This window comes from Oryctolagus cuniculus, chromosome 2 (genome assembly GCF_964237555.1).
Source record: "Oryctolagus cuniculus chromosome 2, mOryCun1.1, whole genome shotgun sequence".
NCBI lineage: Eukaryota > Metazoa > Chordata > Mammalia > Lagomorpha > Leporidae > Oryctolagus > Oryctolagus cuniculus.
In genome coordinates, this window is record NC_091433.1 from 135,168,375 (window position 1) to 135,195,561 (window position 27,187).

Here is a 27,187-nt window from a genome sequence, read left to right on the forward strand (position 1 = left end):
GTGGAGAATGGCCCAAGTGCTTGGGCCCCTGCACCCACATGGGAGACCAGGAAGAAGCACCTGGCTCCTGGCTTTGGATCGGCGCAGTGCTGGCCATAGTGGCCATTTGGGGGGATGAACCAACAGAAGGAATACTTTTCTCTCTGTCTCTCTTTCTCACTATCTAACTCTACCTGTCAAATTAAAAAAAAAAAAAACACAAGTATTCATAGTACATGCTATGTACACAGACAATCTTATTTAATTCTAATAACATTTTGTTGCATATAAACTATTGTTGGTTTTATTTGGGTAAGTAAACAGGCTGTGCATGGTTAAGTTAACCTTCCCAGAGCTTCCAGCCAGCAATTTTGCCAAATGGTGATTTTTTTTAACCCAGGTTTATATGACTTCAAAACCTTTTTTTTTTTCATCTTTTCCCCAGGCTTCCTATCCTAGGTAGTCATTTCACAAATACATTCCATGGATCAAAAGAAAAGGCAAAGGGATGAAGTTAATAGAGAGAACATCAGACATGTCACACAATGCAAGAATTCCAGAGTGTAAAGGCCTCAAGAAATCGTATAAGGACAGGGCGAGATAAACATTTCCCAAAGTCACTGGGCCAGTTAAGTCATCACACATTAGCTCTTGAAATGATTAGCCACTCATTTATTTAATAGATGTGTACATCTCTCATATCTCTGCACAAGGGTAAGCAGCATCCTGGGTAGCCACTTAATAACAGGCTAGTTTTGGGGCTGGCACCATGGTGTAGCGGGTTAACACCCTGGCCTGAAGCGCTGGCATTCCATATATGCGCTGGATCGAGACCCCACTGCTCCACTTCCAATCCAGCTCTCTGCTGTGACCTGGGAAAGCAGTAGAAGATGGCCCAAGTCCTTGGGCCCCTGCACCCACATGGGAGACCCGGAAGAAGCTCCTGGCTCCTGGCTTTGGATCAGCCCAGCTCCAGCCATTGCTGCCAATTGGGGAGTGAACCAGCGGGTGGAAGATCTCTCTCTGCCTCTCCTCTCTGTATAACTCTCATTTTCAAATAAATAAAATAAATCTTAAAAAAATAAGAGGCTAGTTTTACATAAATTTTGTCAAAAAAAAGAGGTACATGACAGCATTGGGAAAACATCAGTGAGAAGAAGGCCAGTGTTTTCATGGTGGTTAAAAGTTTTGTGGTAAATTCTGGTGCTTCTTTCTCTCACTTGCCTAGATCTCTCAAACCAGAGATAGTTGGTCATGGAACAAGGCAAGGGCTGATTGTCCCAGGCTGGGTCTCATCAGAATAACTGTGTCTCTTGTGGTTGTTTTATCCAGGATATCTGGCATTGCTGGTGCTGTTAAAATTATGATGTTACGTTTCAAATGTTTCTAAAGCCGAACCACACAAGGCCTTTCATTTCCTTTCTGCCTACTAAGATTATTTTGGCTCCAAACATGCAAAGCAAGGCATTATGCAAGAAATTAATCATTTCAGAGCAAAGTAGCTACTGAAAAATTGCCAAACACCATAAACATTGGTCAAAATGGAATCAACCATTTGCACTGAGAATAATTGAAGCTATGGATTCACTTGGGGTAACTAAGCAACTTTTCATTATGAATTATAAAGCTTTTCCAACATAAAATTATATCTGAGAGCAGTGCATTACCTAAAAGGTTTCGATAAGCAATGAAGGGAGCTTTAAAATATGCAGTAGGGATCAATCACCCAGCTGTATAGCGTTACGTATACTTTGTGGCATCACCTACATTCCTTGATAAACAATGTCCCATAACCTCTGAGCATTCCCATTATTTTCGTCAGCATCCAGACATAAGAAGTGACAAAAATGTCAGATGATGTTTTATTTACAATATAAAACAAGTTCTTGTGGAAGTAGACATTCTACAACAATGGAGGTTTATGAAGCACATTTCCCAGCACCAAAAATGATTCACATGTTCCAAGGAAGATATAAAGCTTGCTGTTCATGATGAATTTTAATTGGAACGGGCATGAATTTCTTTCATTTGGAAAATGACATGGCCTGCTTCTATGGCTGAAGGACAGTTGACTCTCCCTGACAAAATAGAGAAAAGTGTGTAGTTGAAACAGACCTTTTTGACACCCAAAAGATGCTTTCTAGTTATCTTGGTGTCATCTGCCAGAACAAGTACTCTGATGTTTTTACTGTCATCATTTTGTGGGAGACATTTTCATCAGGTTCATGAGAAATGAAACCCTGGATTTAGACTCAGATGCAGGACGGTTCTGCCTTCCTATATTCTGTCACTGAAAAACATTTTAAACTTTTTTTGAAAAAGGAAATGAGAATAGCAATTGGGAAAATAACCCGATGATAGGGAAGAATTCTCTACCTTGAATTAGCTTCAGACTTCTATTCAAGATGCTGCAGGATAGGCAGAAAGCAGCAAAAAAGTTCACTGACAATTACAGATTCTCTCCTCTTTGACAGAAGAGAGCCTGAAATGGGGTCCATCAATGCTGATGAATGTTAGGTAGAAGGGAAAGGGAACTAAAAATAGAAAAGTTAGAAAAGAGCAGTTAAAGGCAGCAAAGTACATGGAGACTGGAAAGGTTAAAAAAAAGAGAGAGAAAGCTGGATATATGAAAATGGAGTTTCAGGACTTCATGTCATTTGCAAAAGAAAACCACTTACCAACCTTAAGGTGATTCTAGAAATAGTTTGCTTTAGTAAGGTTTAACCTAGAACAATGGACATCCATCCTGTGCCTATGGAGTAAATTACCTCTCTCAGCTAGGAGAAATAGAGTGGCTGTAGCAAGCCACTTTGGAACTTGATATGAAAACATCAATTTGCATCATAGAATGTTGGCCAGTCTACCTTGTAGGGGTGGATGCTTTATAGATATACAAATTGATTACCTCAATTACCAAAATCAATTTTCCAGAATAGAGTGAAATATGGAAATATATCTCAAAAGGTCATTTAAAATTAGCCTAAATGACTCAGTCAGTCCTGCATTCAGATAGCACCTATATAACTCCCTCTCCTGTATCTGCTTATAGCAGATCTGTGGCTCAAAGCACCCAACTGGAACTTGGTAAAACAACAATAAAATTGCATTGCTCCCTGTGCTCTCATGAATCTCTTAATAAGCTCACCTGGTACAGTTCTTAGTACAGAACCAAGGTATGATCTGGCAAGTAAAAGGCTGGAAAATTCATGTTTGCTTATTTTTTTTTTTGAATTGAATAGGTGTTAATTGTGGCTGCCCCTTTTTTGACTGGCTTGCCAGGTACGTTTTTGCATATGTTGTGTGTGTCATATAAACATATAAACTATTCTCCAGAGATGATATCCATTTACACACGACACAATTATGTGTGTGTGTGTGTGTGTGTATCACCAAACACAAAAAATATACACAGACTTTTTGCTGTCTTAAAATCCTTTCAGATTCCTTAGATAATTTTCTTTACATGTTTCCATCTTACCTGATGGCAAACCTCACTTCATTCTACACCAGTCTAATTAATTTGACAGGACTGGAAACTTGTTCTTCCTGTTTACACTTATTATTCATCTCTTCAGAATGCCCTGTAGGGAGGACAAAGCACGATAAAGCAGTATTTACCAAATGCCTCAATGCTGAATGCCCTTTTAGGCTGATGTAGCATAATGCCAGCAGTGAGAAGATCTGACTTGAGGGCAGCCTAAGAAAAATGACATGGTCTAGAACATCATCAATTGATACAGGTCTTGAAAAAGTGAACAATGTCCATTTTCTCCTGCAATATTGCAGTTGGCTCTGGGGACTCCAATTTATCCCTACTAAATCTGAAATCTTTGCTAAAGGAATGGCAGAGATACCGTATTTTGCAAGAAAAGCCCTCAGTCTACAAAGGCAAATGTGGAGATAATCTCAGGATTTTGAAGCACTGCAGATATAACCTAAAACACATAAGAAGGGATGAGTTGAAATGCAGAATGGATCCATGCAAAAGGAAGAGCTTTTCTTTTAGGGTTAACTTTGAAAATTTCCTTAGAGAGCAAACTTTTGATAGGGGCAAAGATTCTTACAAGATTGGTACAGGTGGGTAATTAAAAAAATGAGTGAATTTATCTGCATACATTATTTAAATACCTAAAGCATTTCTCTGCTTTAATGATAAATTACGATCAGTAAAATCTGTTGGCTGCCTTCAAGCTAACTAATGGATCGCTAATCAGCAACAGTCGAATCATCCTAGCTGAGGTGGAATAAATATCTCCAAGGATGCTGCGGCTCTTTTTTATGGTTTAAACCATAAAGATGCCTGTACATATATTTGCATTCCTCCACTACATGAATGTATGTGGATATATGCACACATGTGCAAATGCATGTGTTAAAAACCCTAGTCTTAGACACCTTCTTGTCTGACCAGGATGGCTCTATTCCCTTTGCCTCTTGTATAAGAAAGATTGTTTCTGGAACTAATTAATCCTTAAAGAGATCAGCTGATACATCTCATTGTTAGTGATACATTTTTAATTGTTCATTTTACTCAAGCACCATTTGAACACAAGTCAATTTGCAATTTCATTAGAGAACCAAAAAGGCCTGGGGTCTATTCTTGGGTTTTTAAAAAAGATATAAAAAGCAGGCAAAATTTCGCAAAGGATGTTAATGCTCTAATTAATTTTATATATCAAGCAAGAATTAATGCATCCTGCTATTTGAGCAGAAGTCTTCTTGCCAAGAAATGCATTTTGTCATAGCTTCCCCTGCAAAGCTTTACAAGCTTTGCAGCCAAATACTCTGGCAACTAATGACGAGCTTTGAAGCAACATTCACAGACCATTTGCTTTGATGACATTTGGAGGCCTTTCTCCCCTCGTTCCAATTCTATTGTAAGTAGAGTACACATGCCAACAGCCTTTGAAAACTAATCAATATGGTAAGATTTGTCAGGTTGCAGCTGACTAGTATCACATCTTTTAACTCTTTTCTTAGCTGACTTATAGGCATTTTTAAGTTAAACCTTATGAAGGGAGTTGGGTAGATTATCCTTACCACATTCACAGGCGTGCTAGTGTGACATGGCTCTTTCTTCCATATTTTAACATCAAAAGCTCATAATCTGTGTAAGTTAACCTTCCATAAAACTAAAATTATATGGTCATCATCCATAATCTGATGATTGATTACAGCTGTCATAAAGTCACAAATTGTGAATGTTTACTACAGTTGTACCATGAAAATTATTGCACAGTTTTTAAAAATCCATCTAGAGAAACAGACAGTTTACATGCATAGGTTGCAGAACTGAAGCATACATGTTTTCTTTGTGACTTTTAGCTCTCTTAAAATCAATGTTAAAACCCTTAGGTCTGATTTTTCATTTTAGTGTCTTTGTGTAATATGCCTCAACCATACCTCATCTAATTTAATAAGATGCAAGCTGAGGAAGTACTTAAGTTACTTATCAAGGGTTTCAGATGACACATTATTATTGTATTCAAAAGTCAATATTTGCTAATCATGTTAGTACAGGAACTGTTCCAGGCCTACAATTCTTAAATTGCAGAGATATTTAAGATTAATTAAACCTATCTCCCCTGGTCCTCTCTTTGTACCTCCAAGGAATGAGTAAATCAATGACATCCTTAACAAGCACAAAGAGTCAAAGCTTCCAGTATAGAAACCACTAACATATTTTAAGCCTCTGGTCGCATCCGTATACAATGGTTGAGACTTGCCATTTCTCCACAGTTTAAGGAATATTTACATGTTTTGAGAGCAAAGTTCATGGATTCGCTAATGTAATTAGAGAAGAACAACCAGTTCTGAGCATAGAGCATGGAATGTTTTATTTTTTAAAGCCAGGAGATGCTGAAATAACATATGGCCTAGTTTCTTTTTTCTTGTTATATTACAACTTGGGAGTAAATTTGTGGCAGCCAAAGTTGAAAGGCCACTCTCCCCTTATCAAGCTGGCATGATGAGAACAGGTGAGTAGGCCCACACCCCTAAACAGGTTATATTCTTGGAAGCTTTTCCAGTGATCTCCTGGTCCCTTTTTTTTTTAATCCTGGAGCTGAGAGAACCAACGTTCAAAGGCCAGGATTCCCTTTTCTTTTAGACAGTAAATCCATTCGTTATACAAGAGCTATTTCTAACCTAATGTAATGTACGGAGCCCAGGACTTAAAGTTTGAAGTCTCATTAACATATATTGACTAGGAGAAAACTGAAAAATATAGAACTTCCATAATGACTTATAGCAGCTGCTAATTCAGTCCCTCAGGCAGAAAGACTAGTGCATTAACCCAATATGCCACCTACGATATATTTACAGGTAGTTAGTGAAAACAATAATGCTATGCAAACTGAATATCTGGAACATGAATCAATATAGACCAACTAATTAGATTATAAATGCATCGATTTTATTTTGAATATGTCCTCAAATAGAGTCTGCAAGTAAGCATACTGAAATGGGGCTCTTAAAACTGAGAGAAGTGACAATTAGATTATTTTCTGCCACTCTCCAATCAATCCAGAAGAGTTAGGTAAGATACTCTGATGCATATTCTATATAATCAGGATGACACATCCAATTAATATTCCAATTACTGTTGAACTATTAGCAATGCCCAACTCTGGTGTCTTGCAGCCTCCTAACAGCGATCCAAGAACCTTGTGTCATCTTTTGTATTCACTCAATTTAAAATGGGACAATTTTCCCTTTAAAACATTTTTATTAAAGATTGTTTTATGCATGGATTTAACATCCTAATTGATTTAAGTGGACTCTCAGAATGAGTTGCTAATTCCTTCTGTTCTTTTCTTCACTGAAAGAGGTCAGCAGTTCTGATATTACTTATAAATTTAAACGCCAATTTTTAGCATGGTGAGTTATTATTAAAATAATAGATATTCATCTTCATTAAAAACTCTATTCACACTGTAAAATCCAGGAATCTAATAATTTAATAAACTAGAGTACAAATGAACCGGAGTTGTCAACCTCATCTTAGAAAACATAAAAATCATGCAATCATAGAAATGAAAGTGACTTTGAAGGAAAACAACACTGAGATGTTCCCATGCTTCTGAATATTTTCTCAACTAAAATTTGCTTTTCGTTTTGGAACTCACCAAACATAGGTATAATAGTTAGATAATTCAAGTTTAAATGTGAAAAGTGTTCCTTTTCTCATTCTCTAAACTATGCCAAACTGAGGTAATTGTTTGTTGAGGATTTCTTAGGTGTTCTTTTGTTTCTTCTTTAAATTAAACTTCCAGTTTGAAAAGCTAAGCAACTGGATTGAAAATGAGTATAATATAAGAATAAAGAGGCCTCCCGAGGGACAACTAGTCAGACTCCTGCCTTAGGGCCTTAGCAATTTCTGTTCTTTCTGCCTGGCACCCTTTACCCTCAGAAGCCACCTGGCTTGCTCCTAAAGGTTCTTCTGGTGTCTGTGTAAATGGCAGCCATTCAGTAGTACTTTATTGGCCACCTTATTTAAAACAGTAACCCCATCACTATCTATCCTCCACTTCTTCTGCTCTACTCTCTCCAAAGAATTTATCGCCATGTATATACATTTACTTATTTACTTATTTCTATCTCTCCTCACTAGAATGTAAGCCCTACAAGGGCCAGAATTTTATTTTTTCCCACTGTTGTGACCATAAAATCCAGGAAAATGCTTGATGTATGCATAATATGATACAATATACACTTAAAATATTTACATAATATTTACAATATTTACAAATTGACATAATATGTGCTTAAAAATATTTCTAAATAAATGAGAGAATGAACCAACAAAGAAAATAAAAGTCAACGAAGTAGGAGAGAACCCTAGAGGTATCTCAGAAGCTAAAAGAAAAATGTGTTTGAAAATGGAGAATGATCAATTATGTCAATTGTTACTAAGAGTTCAATTAAATGATAAGGCAAATTGAGCATCATGTTTGGTATCATGAGAGTCCTTGCTGAATTTGAAAAGAATAGATCCAGTGTAGTGGTGAAAGCAGGGGTCAGGATGATCAGGGTTGAAGAAAGAACAGGTAAGGAGGTGGAACCATTTAATAGATAATGGATTTGAGGGATTTTATTCTGAAGAAAAGTAGAGATATAAGGCATTAGCTGAAAGGGACTGTAAGATGTTTGGCTCATTTTTGCTTTGGATTTTTAAAATGGTATACTAGTTATCTTCCGCTCTAATAATGCTGCTTAACAGGCATCCACAAAATCTCAATGGCATTTGAAAACACACATTTATTGTTTCTTTGTCTGGAGCAGTGAGGTTGGTGGCTCTACTCCATGTCTAGATCTAGGCTCCCTCAGCTGGAGTGACCAGGATAAGTCAAGTATATTCCACCTTTCATCCTCCAGCAGACTAGTCTAGTCATGTTCTCACCTACAGACTAGGGTACAACACATAAATGGAAATAAGCAAGTCCTCTTGAGCCTGAGATTCAGCATATTGTCACTTTCTCCTCATTCTATTGACCAAAGCAATTGAGGAAGCCAACCTAGATTCAAAAGGAGGTGTTCTAGGTACTATTATTATGCAACAAACTACCCCAAAATTTAGCAACATGAAATACTCATTTCATTATGCTTATATCTTTGGGGTCAGGAATTCAGACAGGGTATAGTGGGATTGACTTGCTCCTCCTTCTGGACGTCTGAAGCCTCAGTTGGAAACATGTGAAGACTAGCAGCTGGGATCGTCTGGAGACATTCTTACTCATGTATGATAGTCATGGTCAGTCATACTTTCCTGAGTGTTGCTTGTCCCTGTTTACGCACCTGAAAGCAGGCGACAAAAACTAGCAAGCTTTTTACCCTATAAGAAAAGAAAATATATATTTCACATTAGACTGGAGCCTCCAGGATAAAGAAATCAAACTGACTCTGTCTAGTTAATTTTGAAAAAAACCACTGAAAATGCCTTTGTATATAAAAGTCCTATTACAAAGAATGTATGTGGAAATCCCTATAAGCACAGTGCTATTAGGGGTGGTACAAAATGTTTGAACCGTGATAATCAATGGTTTCTTTTGGGACATTTCTTGGGTAGCTTGGTGTCTAAAACCTTCATGTAGCACTACTTCATAGATGATATTTAACTTTAATTTTAAAAGCCTGTGTTGGGTCTTTGTGGTCATTTGATCATTCAGTTTAACTTCAGCCAGGATATTTGAATGTTATTTTACAATTTCATTTACTTATTTACAACTTATGTCATTATTTTAATAAATCACATTTTGGGTATGGAAAACTTAAGCAGCTGGAGAACAAATGAAACTTTTAAAAAGAGATTTTTCCTTTTCTTATGGATTTTCTGGCTAGACCATAGGAAATAAGGCCACTAAACACAAATTAATATCTGTTGTAAATTTATATTATATATTTATAATCTCTACAACCATATATAATAAATATATACAATAAATTTTATACAATTTAAATTGTTATGCATTTTTTAAAAGTGGGATTTCTAAAAAATACTTATTTTATTTATTTGAAATACTGAGTTACACAGAGACAGAGGGAGAGAGAGAAAAAGAGAGAGGAAGATCTTTAAACCACTGGTTCACTCCCCCAAATAGTTGCAAAGACTAGGGCTGGGCCAGATCAAAGCCAGGAGCTAGGAGCTTCATCCAGATCGTCTATGTGGGTACAGGGACCCAAGGAGCTGGGGCCTCTTCCACTGCTTTTTCCCAGCACATTAGCAGGGAGCTGCATTGGAAGAGAAGCATTTGTAATTTGACCAGCACCCATATGGAATATTGGCATTACAGGCAGCAGCATAACCTGCTATGCCATAATACCAGCCTCTCAGTTTAGTTTTTAAAGATAAACCTTCAACTATTTTGTGTTACTTATTAGGTGCAAATGAAAAAAGAAATGCTAAATTCTTGAGAAAATACACTTGAAGAAGATGAATTTTCTTCATGAGTAGGGAAGATGGGGTATTTATATAAATCCCATTAAACATAATAAATATCAATAAAGTATTTTGTGATTTTTGAAAAGTTTTTTTTAACAATTTTATGCATAGGTATGCATTATATGTAAGGCAGAATAATTGTTTTATGTAATTTTTAAAAAAGATTTATTTATCTTGAAAGAGAAATAGGCATTCTTCTCAGATCTAGAAAAATGATGCTAAAATTCATACGAAAACACAAGAGAAGCCAAATAGTTAAAGCAATCTTACACTGCAAAAACAAAGCTGGAGGCATCACAATACCAGATTTAAAGACATACTACAAGGCAGTTATAATCAAAACAGACATGTAGACCAATGGAAAAGAATAGAAATTCCAGAAATCAATCCATGCATCTATAACCAACTTATTTTTGACAAAGGAGCTAAAATCAATTCCTGGAGCAAGGACAGTCTCTTTAACAAACAGTGCTGGGAAAACTGGATCTCCTCATGCTGAAATATAAAATAAGACCCTTGCTTTATACCTTACACAAAATTCCACTCAAAATGGATCAAAGACCCAAATCTACAACTGGATACCATCAAATTACTAGAGAACATTGGGGAAATTCTGCAAGACATGGGCATAAGACTTTTTGAAAAAGACTCCAGAAGCACTGGCAATCAAAGCCAAAATTGACAAATGGGATTACATCAAATTGAGAAGCCTCTGCACTGCAAAAGAAACACTCAACAAAATGAAGAGGTAACCAACAGAATGGGAGAAAATATTTGCAAACTACACAACTGATAAAAGGTTCATATCCAGAATTTATAATAAGCTTAAGAAATTCAACAACAAAATAAACAATCCTGTTAAGAAATGAGCAGAGGATGGGGCCAGTGCTGTGGCTCACTTGGTTAATCCTCCGCCTGTGGTGCCAGCATCCCATATGGGTGCTGGGTTCTAGTCCTGGTTACTCCTCTTCCAGTCCAGCTCTCTGCTGGGGCCTGGAAAGGCAGTGGAGGATGGCCCAAGTGCTTGGGCCCTACACCCACTTGGGAGACCAGGAGGAAGCACCTGACTCCTGGCTTTGGATCGGCGCAGCGCGGCAGCTGTGGTGGCCATTTTGGGGGGTGAACCAATGGAAAGAGGACATTTCTCTCTGTCTCTCTCTCTCTCTCACTGTCTAACTCTGCCTGTCAAGAAAAAAAAAAGAAAGAAAAGAAATGGGCAGAGGAGTGAACAGGCATTTTTCAAGAGAGGAACTTCAAATGGCCATAGACACTTGAAAAATGCTCAGGATCACTAACCATCAGGAAAATGCAATCAAAACCATAATGAAGTTTCACCTCACCCCAGATAGAATGGCTCTCAAACAGAAATCAATAAACAACAAATGCTTACAAGGATGTGGGAAAAAAGGTACCCTAATCCACTGTTGGTGGGAGTGTAAACCAGTACAGCCACTGTGGAAGACAATATGGAAAAACCTTGGAAATCTGAATATAGACTTACCATATGACCCAGCCATCCCACTGAATTTATCCAAACCAAAAGAAATCAGCATATGAGTGATATGTACCCCCATATTCTTTGCAGCTCAATTCACAATAGCTAAGATATGGAGTCAACCCAGTTTCATCAACTGAAGACTACATAAAGAAATTATAACTTACATATATTATGGCATACTATTCAGCTATAAAAAAACATAAAATCCTGTCTTTTGTAACAAAATGGATGGAACTGGAAATCATTATACTTAGTGAAATAAACCAGTCCCAAAAAGATATCAAATGCTTTCCCTGATCAGGGTTAACTAATAGAGTACCTAAAATGTAATATACTGGAATTAAATGGACATTTTGAGAATCAATGATCGTTTACAGCCCTTGACTCTTCTGTTGAGGAACAGTGTTTTTTTTTCTCCATACTACTTGTTGAGCTCTTATTTAGTGTAGTGTTCATCTTATGATCATTAAGTAAACTGAAAGTAGATTTCTGTAACAAGAGTGGGAATGGGAGAGGGAGGAGGAAGAAGAGTTGGAGCGTGGATGGGAGGAAGGCAAGTATCATTATATTGCTAAAGATGTATATATGAACTACATGAAACTTGTATAACTTAAATTTTTAAAAAACAGAGAGAAACACAGAGAGAGGAAAAAACAGAGAGAGAGGGATCTTCCATCCGCTGGTTCACTCTTAAAGTGGCTTCAGTGGCCAGCACTGGACCAGGTCAAAGATAGGAGCCAGGGTTTCACATGGGTCTCCCAGGTGGGGGACAGAAGCCCAAGCACGTGGACTACTTGCTGGCACTTTTCCCATGCCATTAGCAGGAGCCAGATTAGAAGTGGAGCACCTGGGACATTGAACAGTGTCCATGCAGCCAACAACTTTACCCACCATGCCACAATGCTGGTCCCTATTTTATATAAATTTTATAGATGTGGAGACTGAGGATCAGAACATTTAAATGATTTAATTTCACAAAGTAAGAAGATGGCAGAGACGGAATTTAATCCAGTTTTTATTGTACCCAATTAAACAGATTATATGTTTCTCAAAATATGCCAAAAATTATACATGTTTATATATAGGAATGCGACCATACAGGTCAATCTTATGTAATCTATAATCACATATCTAATTATCTGTATGTTTACAAAAATGAATAGTAATTATATAGATTTTAAGCAAAGTGCTCACTTTTTTAAAGATTTATTTATTTGTTTTAAAGAGTTACACAGAGAGAGAAGGTGAGGCAGAGGCAGAAAGAGAGTCTTCCAGCTGCTGGTTCACTCCTCAATTGGCTGCAATGGCTGGAGCTGCGTGATCTGAAGCCAGGAGCCAGGGGCTTCTTCCGGGTCTTCCACATGGGTGCAGAAGCCCAAGGGCTTGGGCTATCTTCTACTGCTTTCCCAGGCCATAGCAGAGAGCTGTGGATTGGAAGTGGAGCAGACAAGTCTCAAACTGGCACCCAAATGAGATGTTGGTACTGATGGTGGCCGCTTAATCTGCTGCTCCACAGTGCCAACCCCACACATATTTTAAGATATAAACATATGCCTATTTTCCAGCTACCCATAAAATTTCCATTTGTATTTGAAAATATATTTGCATTTGGTACATATTTTTATTTAAATTTTTTTTTATTTCACAGGTAGAATCATAGACAGTGAGAGAGAGAGAGACAGAGAGAAAGGTCTTCCTTCCATTGGTTCACTCCCCAAATGGCCACTACAGCCAGCACTGCGCCGATCCAAAGCCAGGAGCCAGGTGCTTCTTCCTGGTCTCCCATGTGGGTGCAGAGGTCCAACCACCTGGGCCATTCTCCACTGCCCTCCTGGGTCACAGCAGAGAGCTGGACTGGAAGAGGAGCAACTGGGACTAGAACCCGGTGCCCATATGGGATGCCGGCGCTGCAGGCAGAGGATTAAACAAGTGAGCCATGGCACTGGCCCTAAAATTTTTTAAGAATATAGATAATAAACATGCCTTTATATTTTTTGAAGTTGAACAAACATAGAACCTTAGTATTCAAATCTGGCATTTTACCCACTCTGTTTTTGAAGATAATGGAATTCTTCAGTTAAAGTTCCATGAAAATTTATAGGAGGAACCAAGACAGAGAAAATGGTGTTTATTTATAATATACCCTTGACTTCAAAATTTTGTTTTACACAGTGCTATGTATAAGACTCAGCCATAGAATCAGGAGCAAAGAAATTAAGAATAAAGTCAGCTAAAGTTAGAATGTGCTTGAGTGGAAAGGAGATGATAAATATATGTAAAAGCAGGGAGGGTCTCTAGGATTAATTTATTTCTAATCATCATCACATGATAACTATGTACAGGCGATGGCAAAGCAATACAAAGCAAACTATAGAAACTCAGGCCTACACTCATAAAAGACAAAAATACTTTTTTATTTCCAAAAAGTAACTTTCATGTCTATAATGTAAAACTTAAAAAATTGTTTCATAGTAATTTGTTAGTGTCTTAAAGCCAAGTGCTTTTGAACTCTATAATTTTAAGATACCATTCTTTGAATTGTTGTAAGATGAAGGAACCACTTAGAAAGTTTTGGGAAGAAACTACTACATTATAGATGTGTAATGATTCTAGGACATACTCTGATTACAGAAATGAAAAAATGGGTGTGTGTGTTTTGCAGGAGTAGTGAGTTTCAAAATCAAGGGGAAAAAGTAAATATTTTACCTGAACCACTTAGATTAAGAGAAAGATGTATTTGGTGCATAGCACTCACATGATAATAAGATTTAACAGAGAGTGGAACTCTCAGTGAGTTACAATTAAACAAGCAGTTAATAATCTCATGTACAAGTGGTTAACAAGCAAACAATCACAGACTGCCTCCATCACCACTCAGTGCACAGAGCATGAGTCAGAAGACATTATTTCAGCACCACTGAAGGGGAAAGCCATATTGTGCTTAATTCTGGTTGACTTATTGCAAATAAGGATAGTAGAGAAAATGAGAAGTTTAAGGCAGAAGGTAGATAAAGTTATTCAGTGACTCTAGGAAATTAATTACGGAGGAAAAACTTAGAAACTAGGTGTGCTTGTGATGACCTCATTGAGGTAAACAAAGATGACAGCCATTGCAAAGGTGGACACCCTGAAGGGATCTGTATTTATAACAACTAAAAATGGAAGCATAAAAGTCCTCAAGAGGAGCACACATGAGCAAAATTTAATTGATATCTCTCATGTATACCCTGATGTTAGTTAATATTGGAAAGAACAGTCTGAGAAGCAATTAAAGTGAATGCTAACAGTCCAAATGTAGACTTGATTAAAAAAATCAGTGAGATAAAATAAACTCATGATGAAGGCTCATTTCTTAACATGTTTTTTCATTTGGATTTGTGTTCACCCTGAATGGACACTTTTTACTACAATATAAAAGAAACATGTTCATATTATCTGGTACTGGTATGTGATTTCAGGCTCCAAATTGACTTTATTACCAACTAAGTTTTAATACAGGTAAGTTTTTGTCTTTGTGTAGACTTAGGCTTAAAATATTACATGGACTGCAATACCTAAGTAGTCAGTAACAACTGCAGTTCAGACCCCACATTTCAGCTTTACACTTTACAACTTTACACCACACTTTACAACTTTCAAACTCACGAGCCCCAGAACAACCTTTGACATGAGACCTCTGAAACATTCCTCAGGTGTCTGTCTGCATGCTCTCTCTTTAAAACTATTTACATCGGGGCCAGCACCATGGCTCACTTGGTTAATCCTCCGCCTGCGGCGCCAGCATCCCATATGGGCACCGGGTTCTAGTCCCAGTTGCTCCTCTTCCAGTCCAGCTCTCTGCTGTGGCCTGGGAGTGCAGTGGAGGATGGCCCAGGTGGTTGGGACTCTGCACCCACATGGGAGACCAGGAAGATGCACCTGGCTCCTGGCTTTGGATCGGCGCAGTGCTGGCTGTAGTGGCCATTTGGGGAGTGAACCAATGGAAGGAAGACCTTTTTCTCTGTCTCTCTCTCTCTCACTGTCTGTAACTCCACCTGTCAAATAAAAAAAAAAAACACCATTTACATCTGGATCTAATTGATTTCACCTTTGGGTGAAACAGAACAGAAGTGGAGGGAGAAGAGAAGTAGAGAAGTGCTCAGGCTTTAAACTCAGAATAAATATGAACAGTAGCTACAGAAAACATTAATTTATGTAAGATGTTGATCATGAGAGCTCTTCAGAATATTTCTATGCTTGTCAGCACAAATGGCTGGCTCAAATCCTAACACTTGAGAGGCAAATTTGGATGATATTTCAGAGAATCATATAGCTGAGAATTTAACTGGAAAATAACCAAATGGAGCCCAAATGCTCTTAAATTTCACCATTCCATGATTCCAAGTAAGGTCAGCAATTCCACTACAGGCTCTAACTAACTAATTGGGCAAGTACACAAAGATTGTTTGTACACATATGCATTTATAATAATGAAATGTTGCAGAAAGATTGGAAATGGTCTCAATGTTCAGCAGTTAAGTTGTGTTAAATAAAGTATAGTAGTACCATAAAATGGAATTCTGTAAAGACTTCAAAAGGATATCATGATTATTATGTAGAATTTTTTCTTTAATGCCAGGAAGGGTCAACACTAGGAAACTGAAAAACACAAGGGGTCTTCAAAAAGTTCATCGAAAACACATACTCTGATGAAACTATGAATAGATTTCAACGTCTTGGGTACCAAAATAAACACCTTTAATTCTACTTTATCATGAACTTTTTGGAGTTCTCTTGTATAATTTCTTCTGTTCTCTTTGCAATAATATGCAAATATAAAAATATTTTTGATAGACTAAGTAATGCCCCCCAAAATAAATACAGGCAAAATGACCATGGAGGCAAAGCTTAGAATGATCTATGCAAAAACCAAGTAACCAGAGGACAGAAGAGGCAAAGAATGGATTCTCTTCTAGACACGGCAGAGGAGTACAATCCAACAGGCCCTTGATTTCAGCGCAATGAAACTGCTTTGGGATGTCTGGCCTCCAGAACTGTGGGAGAATAAATTTTTGTTGTTTTGTGTCGCCAAGTTTCTGGTAATTTATTGCAGCAGGCACAGGAAACTAATACAGATTTTGGTAATAAAGATGGGATATTGCTGAAACAAATACATAAACACGTGGAAGTGGTTTTAGAATTGAATAATGGGTACAGGTTGAAAGAATTTTAAGATGCATGATAGAAAAAGCCTAGATTGTCTTAAACAGACCATTGGTAGAAAAATGCATGTTGAAGGCACTGCTGGTGAAGGCTAAAAATGAATTGAGAATCATAATAGAGAATCATAATAGAGAAAGCATTTATTATTTTGGAATATACATAGTCATAAATAGGATGCTGATGGAAATATGAATGTTAAAGCTGCTACTGGTGTGGGCTTAAAAGGGTATGAGAAACATGATTTTGAAAACTTGGGGAAAGGGAGTTCTTGTTAATAGAGGCAGAAAGTCTAGCTGAACTATGTTCTACAGTTGTATGGAAAGAACTTGTAAGTAATGATCCTGAATAATTAGCTGAGAATATTTCCAGGCAAATATTGTTGCAGGCTGGCTTCTTTTTTGCTCCTTATAGTAAAATATGCAATGAAAGTGGTACATTGTGGGAAGAATTGTTAAATATAAGGAAATAAAGACTTGATGGTTTCAGAAATTCTTAGCTTATCAGACTGTAAAAGTCACCAAAATTAGGATATTTCCTGTATGTTCTGGAGAAAACCCTTTGCTGAAGAGATTAGGTATATTACTCGTGGAAGCCTTTAGTCATCTTGGCATAAGCAAAAAAACAGAGGTGAGTGATGCAAAAAAAATTGGGGACGGGGCGGAGCCAAGATGGCAGAATAGTGAGGGCGCGCACCGATAGTTCGGGAAAATTTAGTTTAATAAAAGTGGAGTTACAGTAGCCTCAGAAAAAGTATCAGGAAAAAATTGCAGAGGAAACTCTTCCGGATCTAGTGGCTGTGACTTGGAGGACCTATGGGGAGAGCAAGGTCACCCACCGCGCGGAAGCCGAGCCGCGGGAGCCGCAGGGTCTGCATGCCAGTGCGGGAAGGGTAGTGGATGTGACACAGACGACCAGTGGAGAGAGCAGGGACACCCAGGGCTCTGAGTCCAAACATCAGCGCTGGAAGGGGAGGTGAGCTCAGTAACCCGAGACATTGGCGGAGAAATGGCGGTCAGAATCTAGAGGGAAGCAGGCTTGAGGCGGGAAAGTTCACCAGACTGACTACAGGAGAGAAGGAAAAAAAAAAGTTTCTCTCTCCGCCAACGTTGCAAAGGCAAGCAAGAGACAAAGAGGAGGCCCCACTCTGGATATACATAACAAAAGGGTAGAGCTAAGGAACTAAGGCGCTACAATTCAGTAGCCTAGGCAACCCAGTGTGAGTCCGCAGGAGAAACTGAGCCTACACAGACTCTTTGGGTAGAAGCCAGAGATCGGAAGCTAAATACCATCAATTCTGCTCAGCCATGCGGTATAACTTACCTCCTGAATAAAAAAATAAAATAAAGAAAGAAAGAAATTAAAAGAGAGATTTACCATGCATAACCTGAGGGTGTCACCTTTGCACACCCGTAACCCGTAAACCTGAAGAACGAAGCAGAGCTCTCAGGCCACACCCATCTCAAGCCTCCAAGGCTCCTCCAACAGCAGACAGTCCACTTAACACAGACATAGTATAAAAAAAAAAAAAACACTCACAGTGAGGGAAGAAGAATTAACAATGCCAAGCAACAAACACAAAAATCGAGGGAACAAGATCAACGATGACACTACGACGCCTCCAAATAAACAAAACACCCCAAGCCGAGATTATGAAGATGATGAGATAGAAGAAATGCAAGATACGGATTTCAAAAAATTTATGATAAGAACATTTAGAAGTTTTCAAAAGCAAATCCTTGAACTACAGAAATCCTTATTGGACAGGATTGAAAATCTCTCTCATGAAAATGAAATTTTAAGGAAGAATCAAAATGAAACGCAGAAACTAGTAGAACAGGAAAGTGTGATAGTGAAGAGAAATCAAAATGAAATGAAGAGCTCAATAGATCAAATGACAAACACATTAGAAAGTCTAAAAAACAGAGTCAGTGAAACAGAAGAGAGAATATCAGACTTAGAAGACAGAGCACAGGAAAACATACAGTCAAACCAAAGAAAAGAAGAGGAAATTAGAAATCTAAAAAATATTGTTGGGAATCTACAGGATACTATTAAAAAAACCAACATTCGAGTTCTAGGAGTTCCTGAAGGCATGGAGAGAGAGAAAGGATTAGAAGGCCTTTTTAGTGAGATACTAGCAGAGAACTTTCCGGGTTTGGAGAAGGACAGAGACATCCTAGTACAGGAAGCTCATAGAACCCCCAATAAACATGACCAAAAGAGATCCTCACCATGGCACGTGGTAATTAAACTTACCACAGTGAAACATAAAGAAAAGATCCTAAAATGCGCAAGAGAGAAACGTCAGATTGCTCTCAGAGGATCTCCAATCAGACTCACAGCAGACTTCTCATCAGAAACACTATAGTCTAGGAGGGAATGGCGAGACATAGCACAAGTGCTAAGAGAGAAAAATTGCCAGCACAGAATATTGTATCCTGCTAAGCTCTCATTTGTGAATGAAGGTGAAATAAAGACCTTTCATAGCAAACAGAAATTGAAAGACTTTGCCGCCACTCGTCCAGCCCTGCAAAAGATACTTAAAGATGTGCTACACTCAGGAACACAGAAACACAGCCATCAATATGAAAGAAGGTAAAGGAAGAAAACCTACCAGTAAAAGAGCATAAAAGCTCAAAGCATATACTAGAAAATATCTTTGGCAAATGGCAGGGCAAAGTCACTATGTATCAATAGTCACATTAAATGTTGATGGACTTAACTCTTCAGTTAAAAGACACCAATTGGCTGATTGGCTTAAGGAACAAAACCCAACTATTTGTTGCCTACAAGAAACACATCTCTCTAACAAAGATGCATGCAGACTGAAAGTGAAAGGTTGGAAAAAGATATTCCATGCCAACAGAAATCAAAAAAAAAAAACAGGTGTAGCCATATTAATATCAGAAAAAATAAACTTTAATATAAAAACTGTTAAGAGAGACAAAGAGGGGCACTATGTAATGATTAAGGGTTCAATTCAACAGGAAAGTGTAACTATTATAAATGTATATGCACCTAATTACAGGGCACCAGTTTATTTAAAAGATATGTTAAGGGACTTAAAGGGAGACTTAGATTCCAATACAATAGTACTGGGGGACTTCAATACTCCACTCTCAGAAATAGACAGATCATCCGGACAGAAGATCAACAAGGAAATAGCAGATTTAATCGACACTATTGCCCAAATGGATCTAACAGATATCTACAGAATTTTCAATCCTACATCTGAAGACTTTACATTCTTCTCAGCAGTGCATGGAACCTTCTCTAGGATTGATCACATACTAGGCCATAAAGCAAGTCTCAGCAAATTTAAAAGAATTAGAATCATACCATGCAGCTTCTCAGACCACAGCAGAATGAAGCTGGAAATTAGCAACTCAGGAAACCCTAGAGTGTATGCAAACACATGGAGATTGAACAACATGTTCCTGAATGAACACTGGGTCATTCAAGAAATCAAAAGAGAAATCAAAAACTTTCTGGAAGTAAATGAGGATAACAACACAACATATCAAAACTTATGGGATATGGCAAAAGCAGTATTGAGAGGCAAGTTTATAGCAATAGGTGCCTATATCAAGAAATTGGAAAGGCACCAAATAGATGAGCTTTCAGCACATCTCAAGGACCTAGAAAAACTGCAGCAAACCAGACCCAAATCTAGTAGGAGAAGAGAAATAATTAAAATCAGAGAAGAAATCAACAGGATTGAATCCAAAAAACATTACAAAAAATCAGCCAAGCAAAGAGCTGGTTTTTTGAAAAAATAACCAAAATTGACACCCCATTGGCCCAAGTAACTAAAAAAAAAAAAAGAGAAAAGACCCAAATCAATAAAATCAGAGATGAAAAAGGAAACGTAACAACAGACACCACAGAAATAAAAAGAATCATCAGAAATTACTACAAGGACTTTGTGGGGAGCAACTCGGACTAGACTAAGTTACTCGAATTAAGACTTATTCTATGCATCTGCTCTCCAACAATATGGCGCTGGGAGAGGAGTAAACAACTTCTACACAGCTGCCTCTCGCCAACTTGAGTGATGACCTGCAGGAGCTGATCCTGCTCCTGATTGGAGGAGAGCAGCGTACTCGGCGTGTGGGTAGCAGAGTTGGGATTGGTGGAAGAGGACTATAAGGGAGGAGAGAGACAACACGCACCAGAAACATCTAAGGGGAACATCCAGATAACATCTGAGCCGCCCCCGAGAGAGCCGGCCGGCAGTGTGCCACTCCCCCGCGGAAGTGGGGAAAGTGGCAGGGGGAACCGCCCTTCCACGGAGGTGGAAGGATCGGCAGCCAACCCGGGAAGGACCAGCAGCAAACCCGGGGAGGGCTGAGCAGACAAAAGAACAGCGTAGGGTCCTGTGTCATTCCTCCTCGAAGAGGGGGAGTGACAGGACTTGTATGCCAGCAAACAGGAAAATCTATCAGAAATGGATAGATTCCTGGACACATGCAATCTACCTAAATTTTGAAAGGTGGAGTTACACACAGTGAGAGAGCAAGAGCAAGAGCAAGAGCAAGAGAACTCCTTCAGGTTGATTACTACCCAAATGCCCATAACAGCCAGGGATGGGCCTTGCCAAAACCAATGACCAGAATTCCATGTGGGTCTCCCACATGGATCCATGTACTTCAGCCATCATTGCTACATCCCAAAGTATGCATTAGCAGAAAGCTGGATGGAAAATGTATAGGGTACTGTAGTTTCTATACCCATTATTGTCAAATGATTCACGTGCCTAGTTCTGTCCATTGAATTGTTTAAAGAGTGACACATGTCTCTTAATGTGGTAGAACATATAACCTCCCATTCAGAACCCTGGCTAACACACTTTCTCCTCTGGTACAGGGATTAGCAATGTCTAAAATTACTTGCTTTTCCTGCATGGGTTTCACAGAGGCTAGATGAGCAGAAAAGACTCTGCCAATGTGTGCTGAATATGTAGCATGAATAAGAAATATACTTACCTTTCCTCAATTGTGAGATTTTGGGGTTATTTCTCTTGCAAGACAACTGGCCTTTCCTGACAGATATATCTTCTAAGACATTGTGATAAATACATCTGGGGTATATACACAGAAGTGGAATTGCTATGTATATTTCTTTTTTTAAAAGATTTTTTTTTATTTGAAAGACAGAGTTACAGAGAGAGGCAGAGTGAAAGAGAGAGGTCCTCCATCCACTGGTTCACTCCCCAGATGGCTGCAACGGCCGGAGCTGCACCGATCTTAAGCCAGGAGCCAAGAGCTTCTTCCGGGTCTCCCATGTGTGTGCAGGGGCCCAAGGACTTGGGCCATCTTCTACTGCTATCCCAGGCCATAGCAGAGAGATGGATCAGAAGAGGAGCAGCCAGGACCAGAACCAGCACCCATGTGGGATGCCAGCGCTTCAGGCCAGGGCTTTAACCTGCTGCACCACAATGCCAGCCCCAACTATGTATATTTCTATTTTAGTAAGTACTCTTCAGGATGGATGCCCCAGCCTTTACTGCTTATATCTCCCATCCTTATCAACATATCAAGTTTGTAAATTGTACCAGTTTCATTAATATAAATTTATCTCATTGTTTTAAAATCAGAGAGATAGGGGCCGGCACTGTGGTGTAGAGGGTAAAGCCGCCGCCTCTGGTGCCAGCATCCCATATGGGTGTTGGTTCAAGTCCCGGCTGCATCACTTCAGATCCAGCTCTCTGCTATGGCCTGGGAAAGCAGGAGAAGATGGCTCAAGCCCTTGGGCCCCTGCACCCACATGGGAGACCCAGAGGAATCACCTGGCTCCTGGCTTTGGATCAGCACAGCTCCATTGTTGCCAATTGGGAAGTGAACCAGCAGATGGAAGACCTCTCTCTCTCTCTCTCTGCTTCTCCTTCTCTCTCTATGTAACTCTGACTTTCAAATAAATAAATAAATAAATCTTTAAAAAAAAGCAGAGGGATAGATACAGACAGGAAGAGAGAAAGGAAGACAGGGAGTGAGAGTGCCCATCTCTTTGTTTACCTACCAAATGCCCTCAATGGCCTGGCCTGGGCCAAGGTTGGAGCTGGGAGCCAGGAACACAGTTCAGATCTCCCACATAGGAAGCAGGAACCCAATTCTTTGAGCCACCACTGCTGCCTCCCAGCATCTGTACTGTCAGGAAGCTGGAGTCAGGAGCCAGAGCCTGAAATTGAAGATGGTTACTCTGATGTGCACGTGGGCATCTTAACTTCTAGGTTAAATGCTGATTCTTTCATTGTATACTTATTTGCTTTTGTCTGCTGAAATTTAATTTAAGCAATCATTATGCTCACTGCCTTTTTGGTTTTGTTTTCTGAAATTTTTTTTCATTTATATTCCTTGTCTACTTTTCTACTGGTCACTATATTTTTCTTGTTGTTTTGTAGGATTTCCTTTTATTTTATATATAAAAATTCCATCAGATTTAAAAATTACAGCTTCCTTCTCTCATTCTGCCATTCATTTATCTACTTGTCTTTCCACAATGATCTTAACAGAAATCTTCATGTGATGTAATGAAGTGCATCGATTTTACGTCTCATATTTTGTACTTCTGAATTTTGTTCAATTTCCACTGTTAGGCCACAAAGAAGTTTGTATATATCCTATTCTTTTTTTTTTTTTTTTTTTTGACAGGCAGAGTAGACAGTGAGAGAGAGAGAGACAGAGAGAAAGGTCTTCCTTTTTCTGTTGGTTCACCCCGCAATGGCCGCTGCGGCTGGCACGCTGCAGCCAGCGCACTACGCTGATCCAAAGCCAGGAGCCAGGTGCTTCTCCTGGTCTCCCATGTGGGTGCAGGGCCCAAGCACTTGGGCCATCCTTCACTGCACTCCCGGGCCACAGCAGAGAGCTGGACAGGAAGAGGGGCGACCCGGACAGAACTGGTGCCCCGACTGGGACTAGAACCCAGTGTGCCGGCGCCGCAGGCGGAGGATTAGCCTATTGAGCCACGGCACCAGCTGTATATATCCTATTCTAAAAACAAGAATGTTAAAATGCTGAATTATTAAATGCTTGCATGATGTGATTTCTTATAGTATTGTTTTTCCTTTTGATACTTAAACTCACTATTTCCAGGTACCATGAAAGTATTTATTTCATTTAATTCTTACAGGATCGCTTTGGGGAAGATATCACTGGAAACGCAATTTTTCAGAGAACTGAGCCTCAAAAAGCTATGTAAATTTCCTGTTCACAAAGCTAATCAGCAACAAAATCTGGATTCCCAATATGTGGTCTGCCTTTAGAATCCATTGGCTAAGCCATCCCGTTAGATGCATTATTCTTACCTGTCCCTGTCTTCACAGTCACATGTGATTTAGGCCCTTCAGACACCTCATGATCTTCATGTCAGGCATATTCTGCTAAAAATGCATCTCTTTGATGTTTTCAGGTGAGGGGAGTACTTGGGAACATACTTTCCTCCCTTCTTCTTTTGAGAATTTCTTCTCATTCTTCAGTTAAGCTTACCTCAGATGACAGTTCTGCTGAGAACCATTCCTTACCAGTCCCTCCAACACCAGACCAAGTTAGTACTGTTGAATTGGTTCCATTATAGCATTTTATATTGGGTTGTGTTTGCTTCCACTTCTGCAGACTTCCCTATAGACTTTATGTTCCTTGGAATCCTGGAGAGAATATAAAAATTATCTTATTAAAGTCTGTTTCTCCAACATATACTACTAAAACATCTATAAAAACAGGTAACTCTTTGAATAAATTAGATTTAGTTTCCAAACATTAGAAACACAACACTTTAAAATATACTGTCTGACGTCACTTTGGTTTATTTCCTCAAGATTCAAGGACCTGTGTGTAGGTGGTGATACCAAGATTTTAAATGCAACTACTCTGTGGCCGGCGCCGCGGCTCACTAGGCTAATCTTCTGCCTTGCGGCGCCGGCATACTGGGTTCTAGTCCCAGTCGGGGCACCGGATTCTGTCCCGGTTGCCCTCTTCCAGGCCAGCTCTCTGCTGTGGCCCGGGAGTGCAGTGGAGGATGGCCCAAGTGCTTGGGCCCTGCACCCCATGGGAGACCAGGAGAAGCACCTGGCTCCTGCCTTCGGATCAGCCCGGCGCGCTGGCCGCGGCGGCCATTGGAGGGTGAACCAACGGCAAAGGGAGACTTTTCTCTCTGTCTCTCTCTCTCACTGTCCACTCTGCCTGTCAAACAAACAAACAAACAAAATTAAATGCAACTACTCTCATCCCAGAAGCACTCTGGTGAGACAATGAATAATCGTGCTTCAGGAACTTATCATTCCATGTTGAATTGCCAGTGTCCTTATTACTAACTTCTCATCTGTCTTCAAGTTGACCCAAATGATGATCATTTTGCTGCAATTTGTATCTTCACGCAATGCATGGAAGAATAGGAGAGGTATTAACAAGTTAATTTTCTATTTACACTAGAAAATAAGGTAGTCAGGTAGACTGGAATTATAAAGTGAAAGTGCAATTTGAGGATTATGTTTAGATTTTATACATCTGTCTCCAGTTAATATAAATAAAGTATTTAATTATATATACATTTTATCTATATAACTATGAAAGATGTCAGAGATGAGTGTTTTGGGTGCAGTTTATTTTTTTGTCCCCTTACACATGGGATTGTGAACACACTGTTAGCATGAATCACAACATATTATTACATTCAATATTACTCCTACTTATTTAGATTTTCTCCTTTTCTGAGATTCCCAGACCTTCTCCTCCTTGCCATTCATCAATGGTGCATCCTTCACTTATGACCCTCCTGTCTCTGTGCTCATTGCTCATAATCATCTGCTTCTATGCCTTCAATTCTCACTACCCTTTCTACCCTTCATCTCTCTCAGAACTCTGAGCTACATTTCTTGTGTGCCCCAGTTGGGAGGTACAGAATGGGAAGAGGCTACTTCTAGACAGGGAGGAGAGCAAAGTGATGAGAGTTGACAATGATGATGATGATGATGAAAACAACAATGACTATGTCAATTAGTCATAAATGCAGGAAAGCCAAAGCCCTATTCAAGATAGTTAAGGAATGGTTTCTTGTATTATTTATGTAATCCTGTGAGAAGAATCAACATCAGACTATGAACATTAAACTGTTGCTGTCTGTAGACAGTTTACTGTTCTGTGTGCAATTTAATATTTATAATTGAGCACACACTACATAGAGACTATAATCCCTGTATCTAACTCTCTAAGTCCCACTCCTTGTATATTAAAGAGAGCAAAATATAGTCTAACCAGAGATAATCCTGGAAAGGCCAATAGAAGTCACACAGAAATGATTGTGTAGAGGATTTATAGGACAAAAGAGAGAGAGAGAAGTCCTAACCCATTACACACTGTAAAGAAGAGTGCTTAACAAAATAGAGGTTAGATTAATACCTAAAAGGTAAAAATGAATGTAATTTTTACACTGTGTCTAATCCTGCTCTCACTCTCTGAACCATGTCTCTCTTTGAGAATAAAGCAGACAGAGAGAACACAAGGCAAGAATACAGAGGGAATTAAAAACAGGGGAGGAAAAGGAGGTGAAAGACACTGATCAATTAATCTTCCTGCTTTTCAGATCAGAGAAAGCTTTGGCATTCTGTGATGATGAATCAATGCTGCTGACAGATACATCATGTTAGATTCTGAACAATCTAATTCGTCCATCAACAAAGAAAGTAAGTAATTACCAACTTTTTGGAAGGCTTAAAATATACAGGTGGGAATACCACACAAGTACTGGTACTACATTATCTGACTCATCCTGTTTAAAGATTTAGAACTATGTTCTAAGTTGATCAACACTGCTGGAAAGGATTACGATGAGGGTGAGGCAGACCAGTTCCTCTTAGGAGAGAACTGCTTTTTAACTATCAAAAATAGAAAAAAAAACACACACACAAACAAAAATCTTTGAAGCCTTATTGTAGTTCTTAGGATGTGGCTATGAGCTAAGGGTAAATATAGAGAGCACAAAATTACTCTTCACAATAAAATGGGAAGATTTTTTAGTTTACAGGGACTAGAGTGAGAAAGGGATCGAGGAAGTCCAGAGATGAAAGGAGAAGATGGACAATTATATTCAAGGAAAAGTTACAAAGTGAGAAATTCCCAATAGCACAAAAAACTAAGGAAATTGTAAGAACAAGAATGTTTAATGATAATCTTATCTATTGTATAAATATGAAATCAACAGTAAATATCTATTATGGGGAACTACCTTTGACAGCTGTCTTTGGATTATGTTTTGGAAAATTTAAGACAGGGAGAACAATCTAGGTTCAATTAAGGGAACAGAAAGAAGCTGCCACGAAAGGTCAGAGATAGATCAAAATAGAGTAGAAGCCAAAAAATCCAAACTAGATATAGCTATAAAAAAATAAGTCCCAGAAGATCCTTAAAGATATTGGAAGGGCCAGCATTGTGGCCCAACAGGTTAAGCCATCATATTCGATGCTAGCATCCCATATGGGCATCGGTTCAAGTCCTGTTTGCTCCACTTCCAATCCAACTCCCTGCTAATGTGCCTGGACATGCAGTGGAGGACAGCCCAAATTCTTGAGCCCTTGC

General features: G+C 38.9%; 1 protein-coding gene across 8 annotated transcripts in view; it reads right to left on the reverse strand.

Annotated features, from left to right (window-relative positions):
* ETAA1 (ETAA1 activator of ATR kinase) overlaps positions 1 to 27,187 on the reverse strand; it is a 123,874-nt gene that overhangs the window by 48,983 nt on the left and 47,704 nt on the right. For 3 of the 8 annotated variants that reach the window (XR_011386610.1, XR_011386604.1, XR_011386608.1), the window contains 2 exons: positions 22,638 to 24,261; positions 1,830 to 12,841 (listed from right to left, as the gene is read on the reverse strand). The gene's annotated coding sequence lies outside the window, so the exon portion shown is untranslated. Of the gene's footprint in view, positions 1 to 1,829; positions 12,842 to 16,990; positions 24,262 to 27,187 lie in introns of those variants that run through there. The other 5 variants (XR_011386607.1, XR_011386606.1, XR_011386609.1 and 2 more) reach the window with 5 other exon arrangements.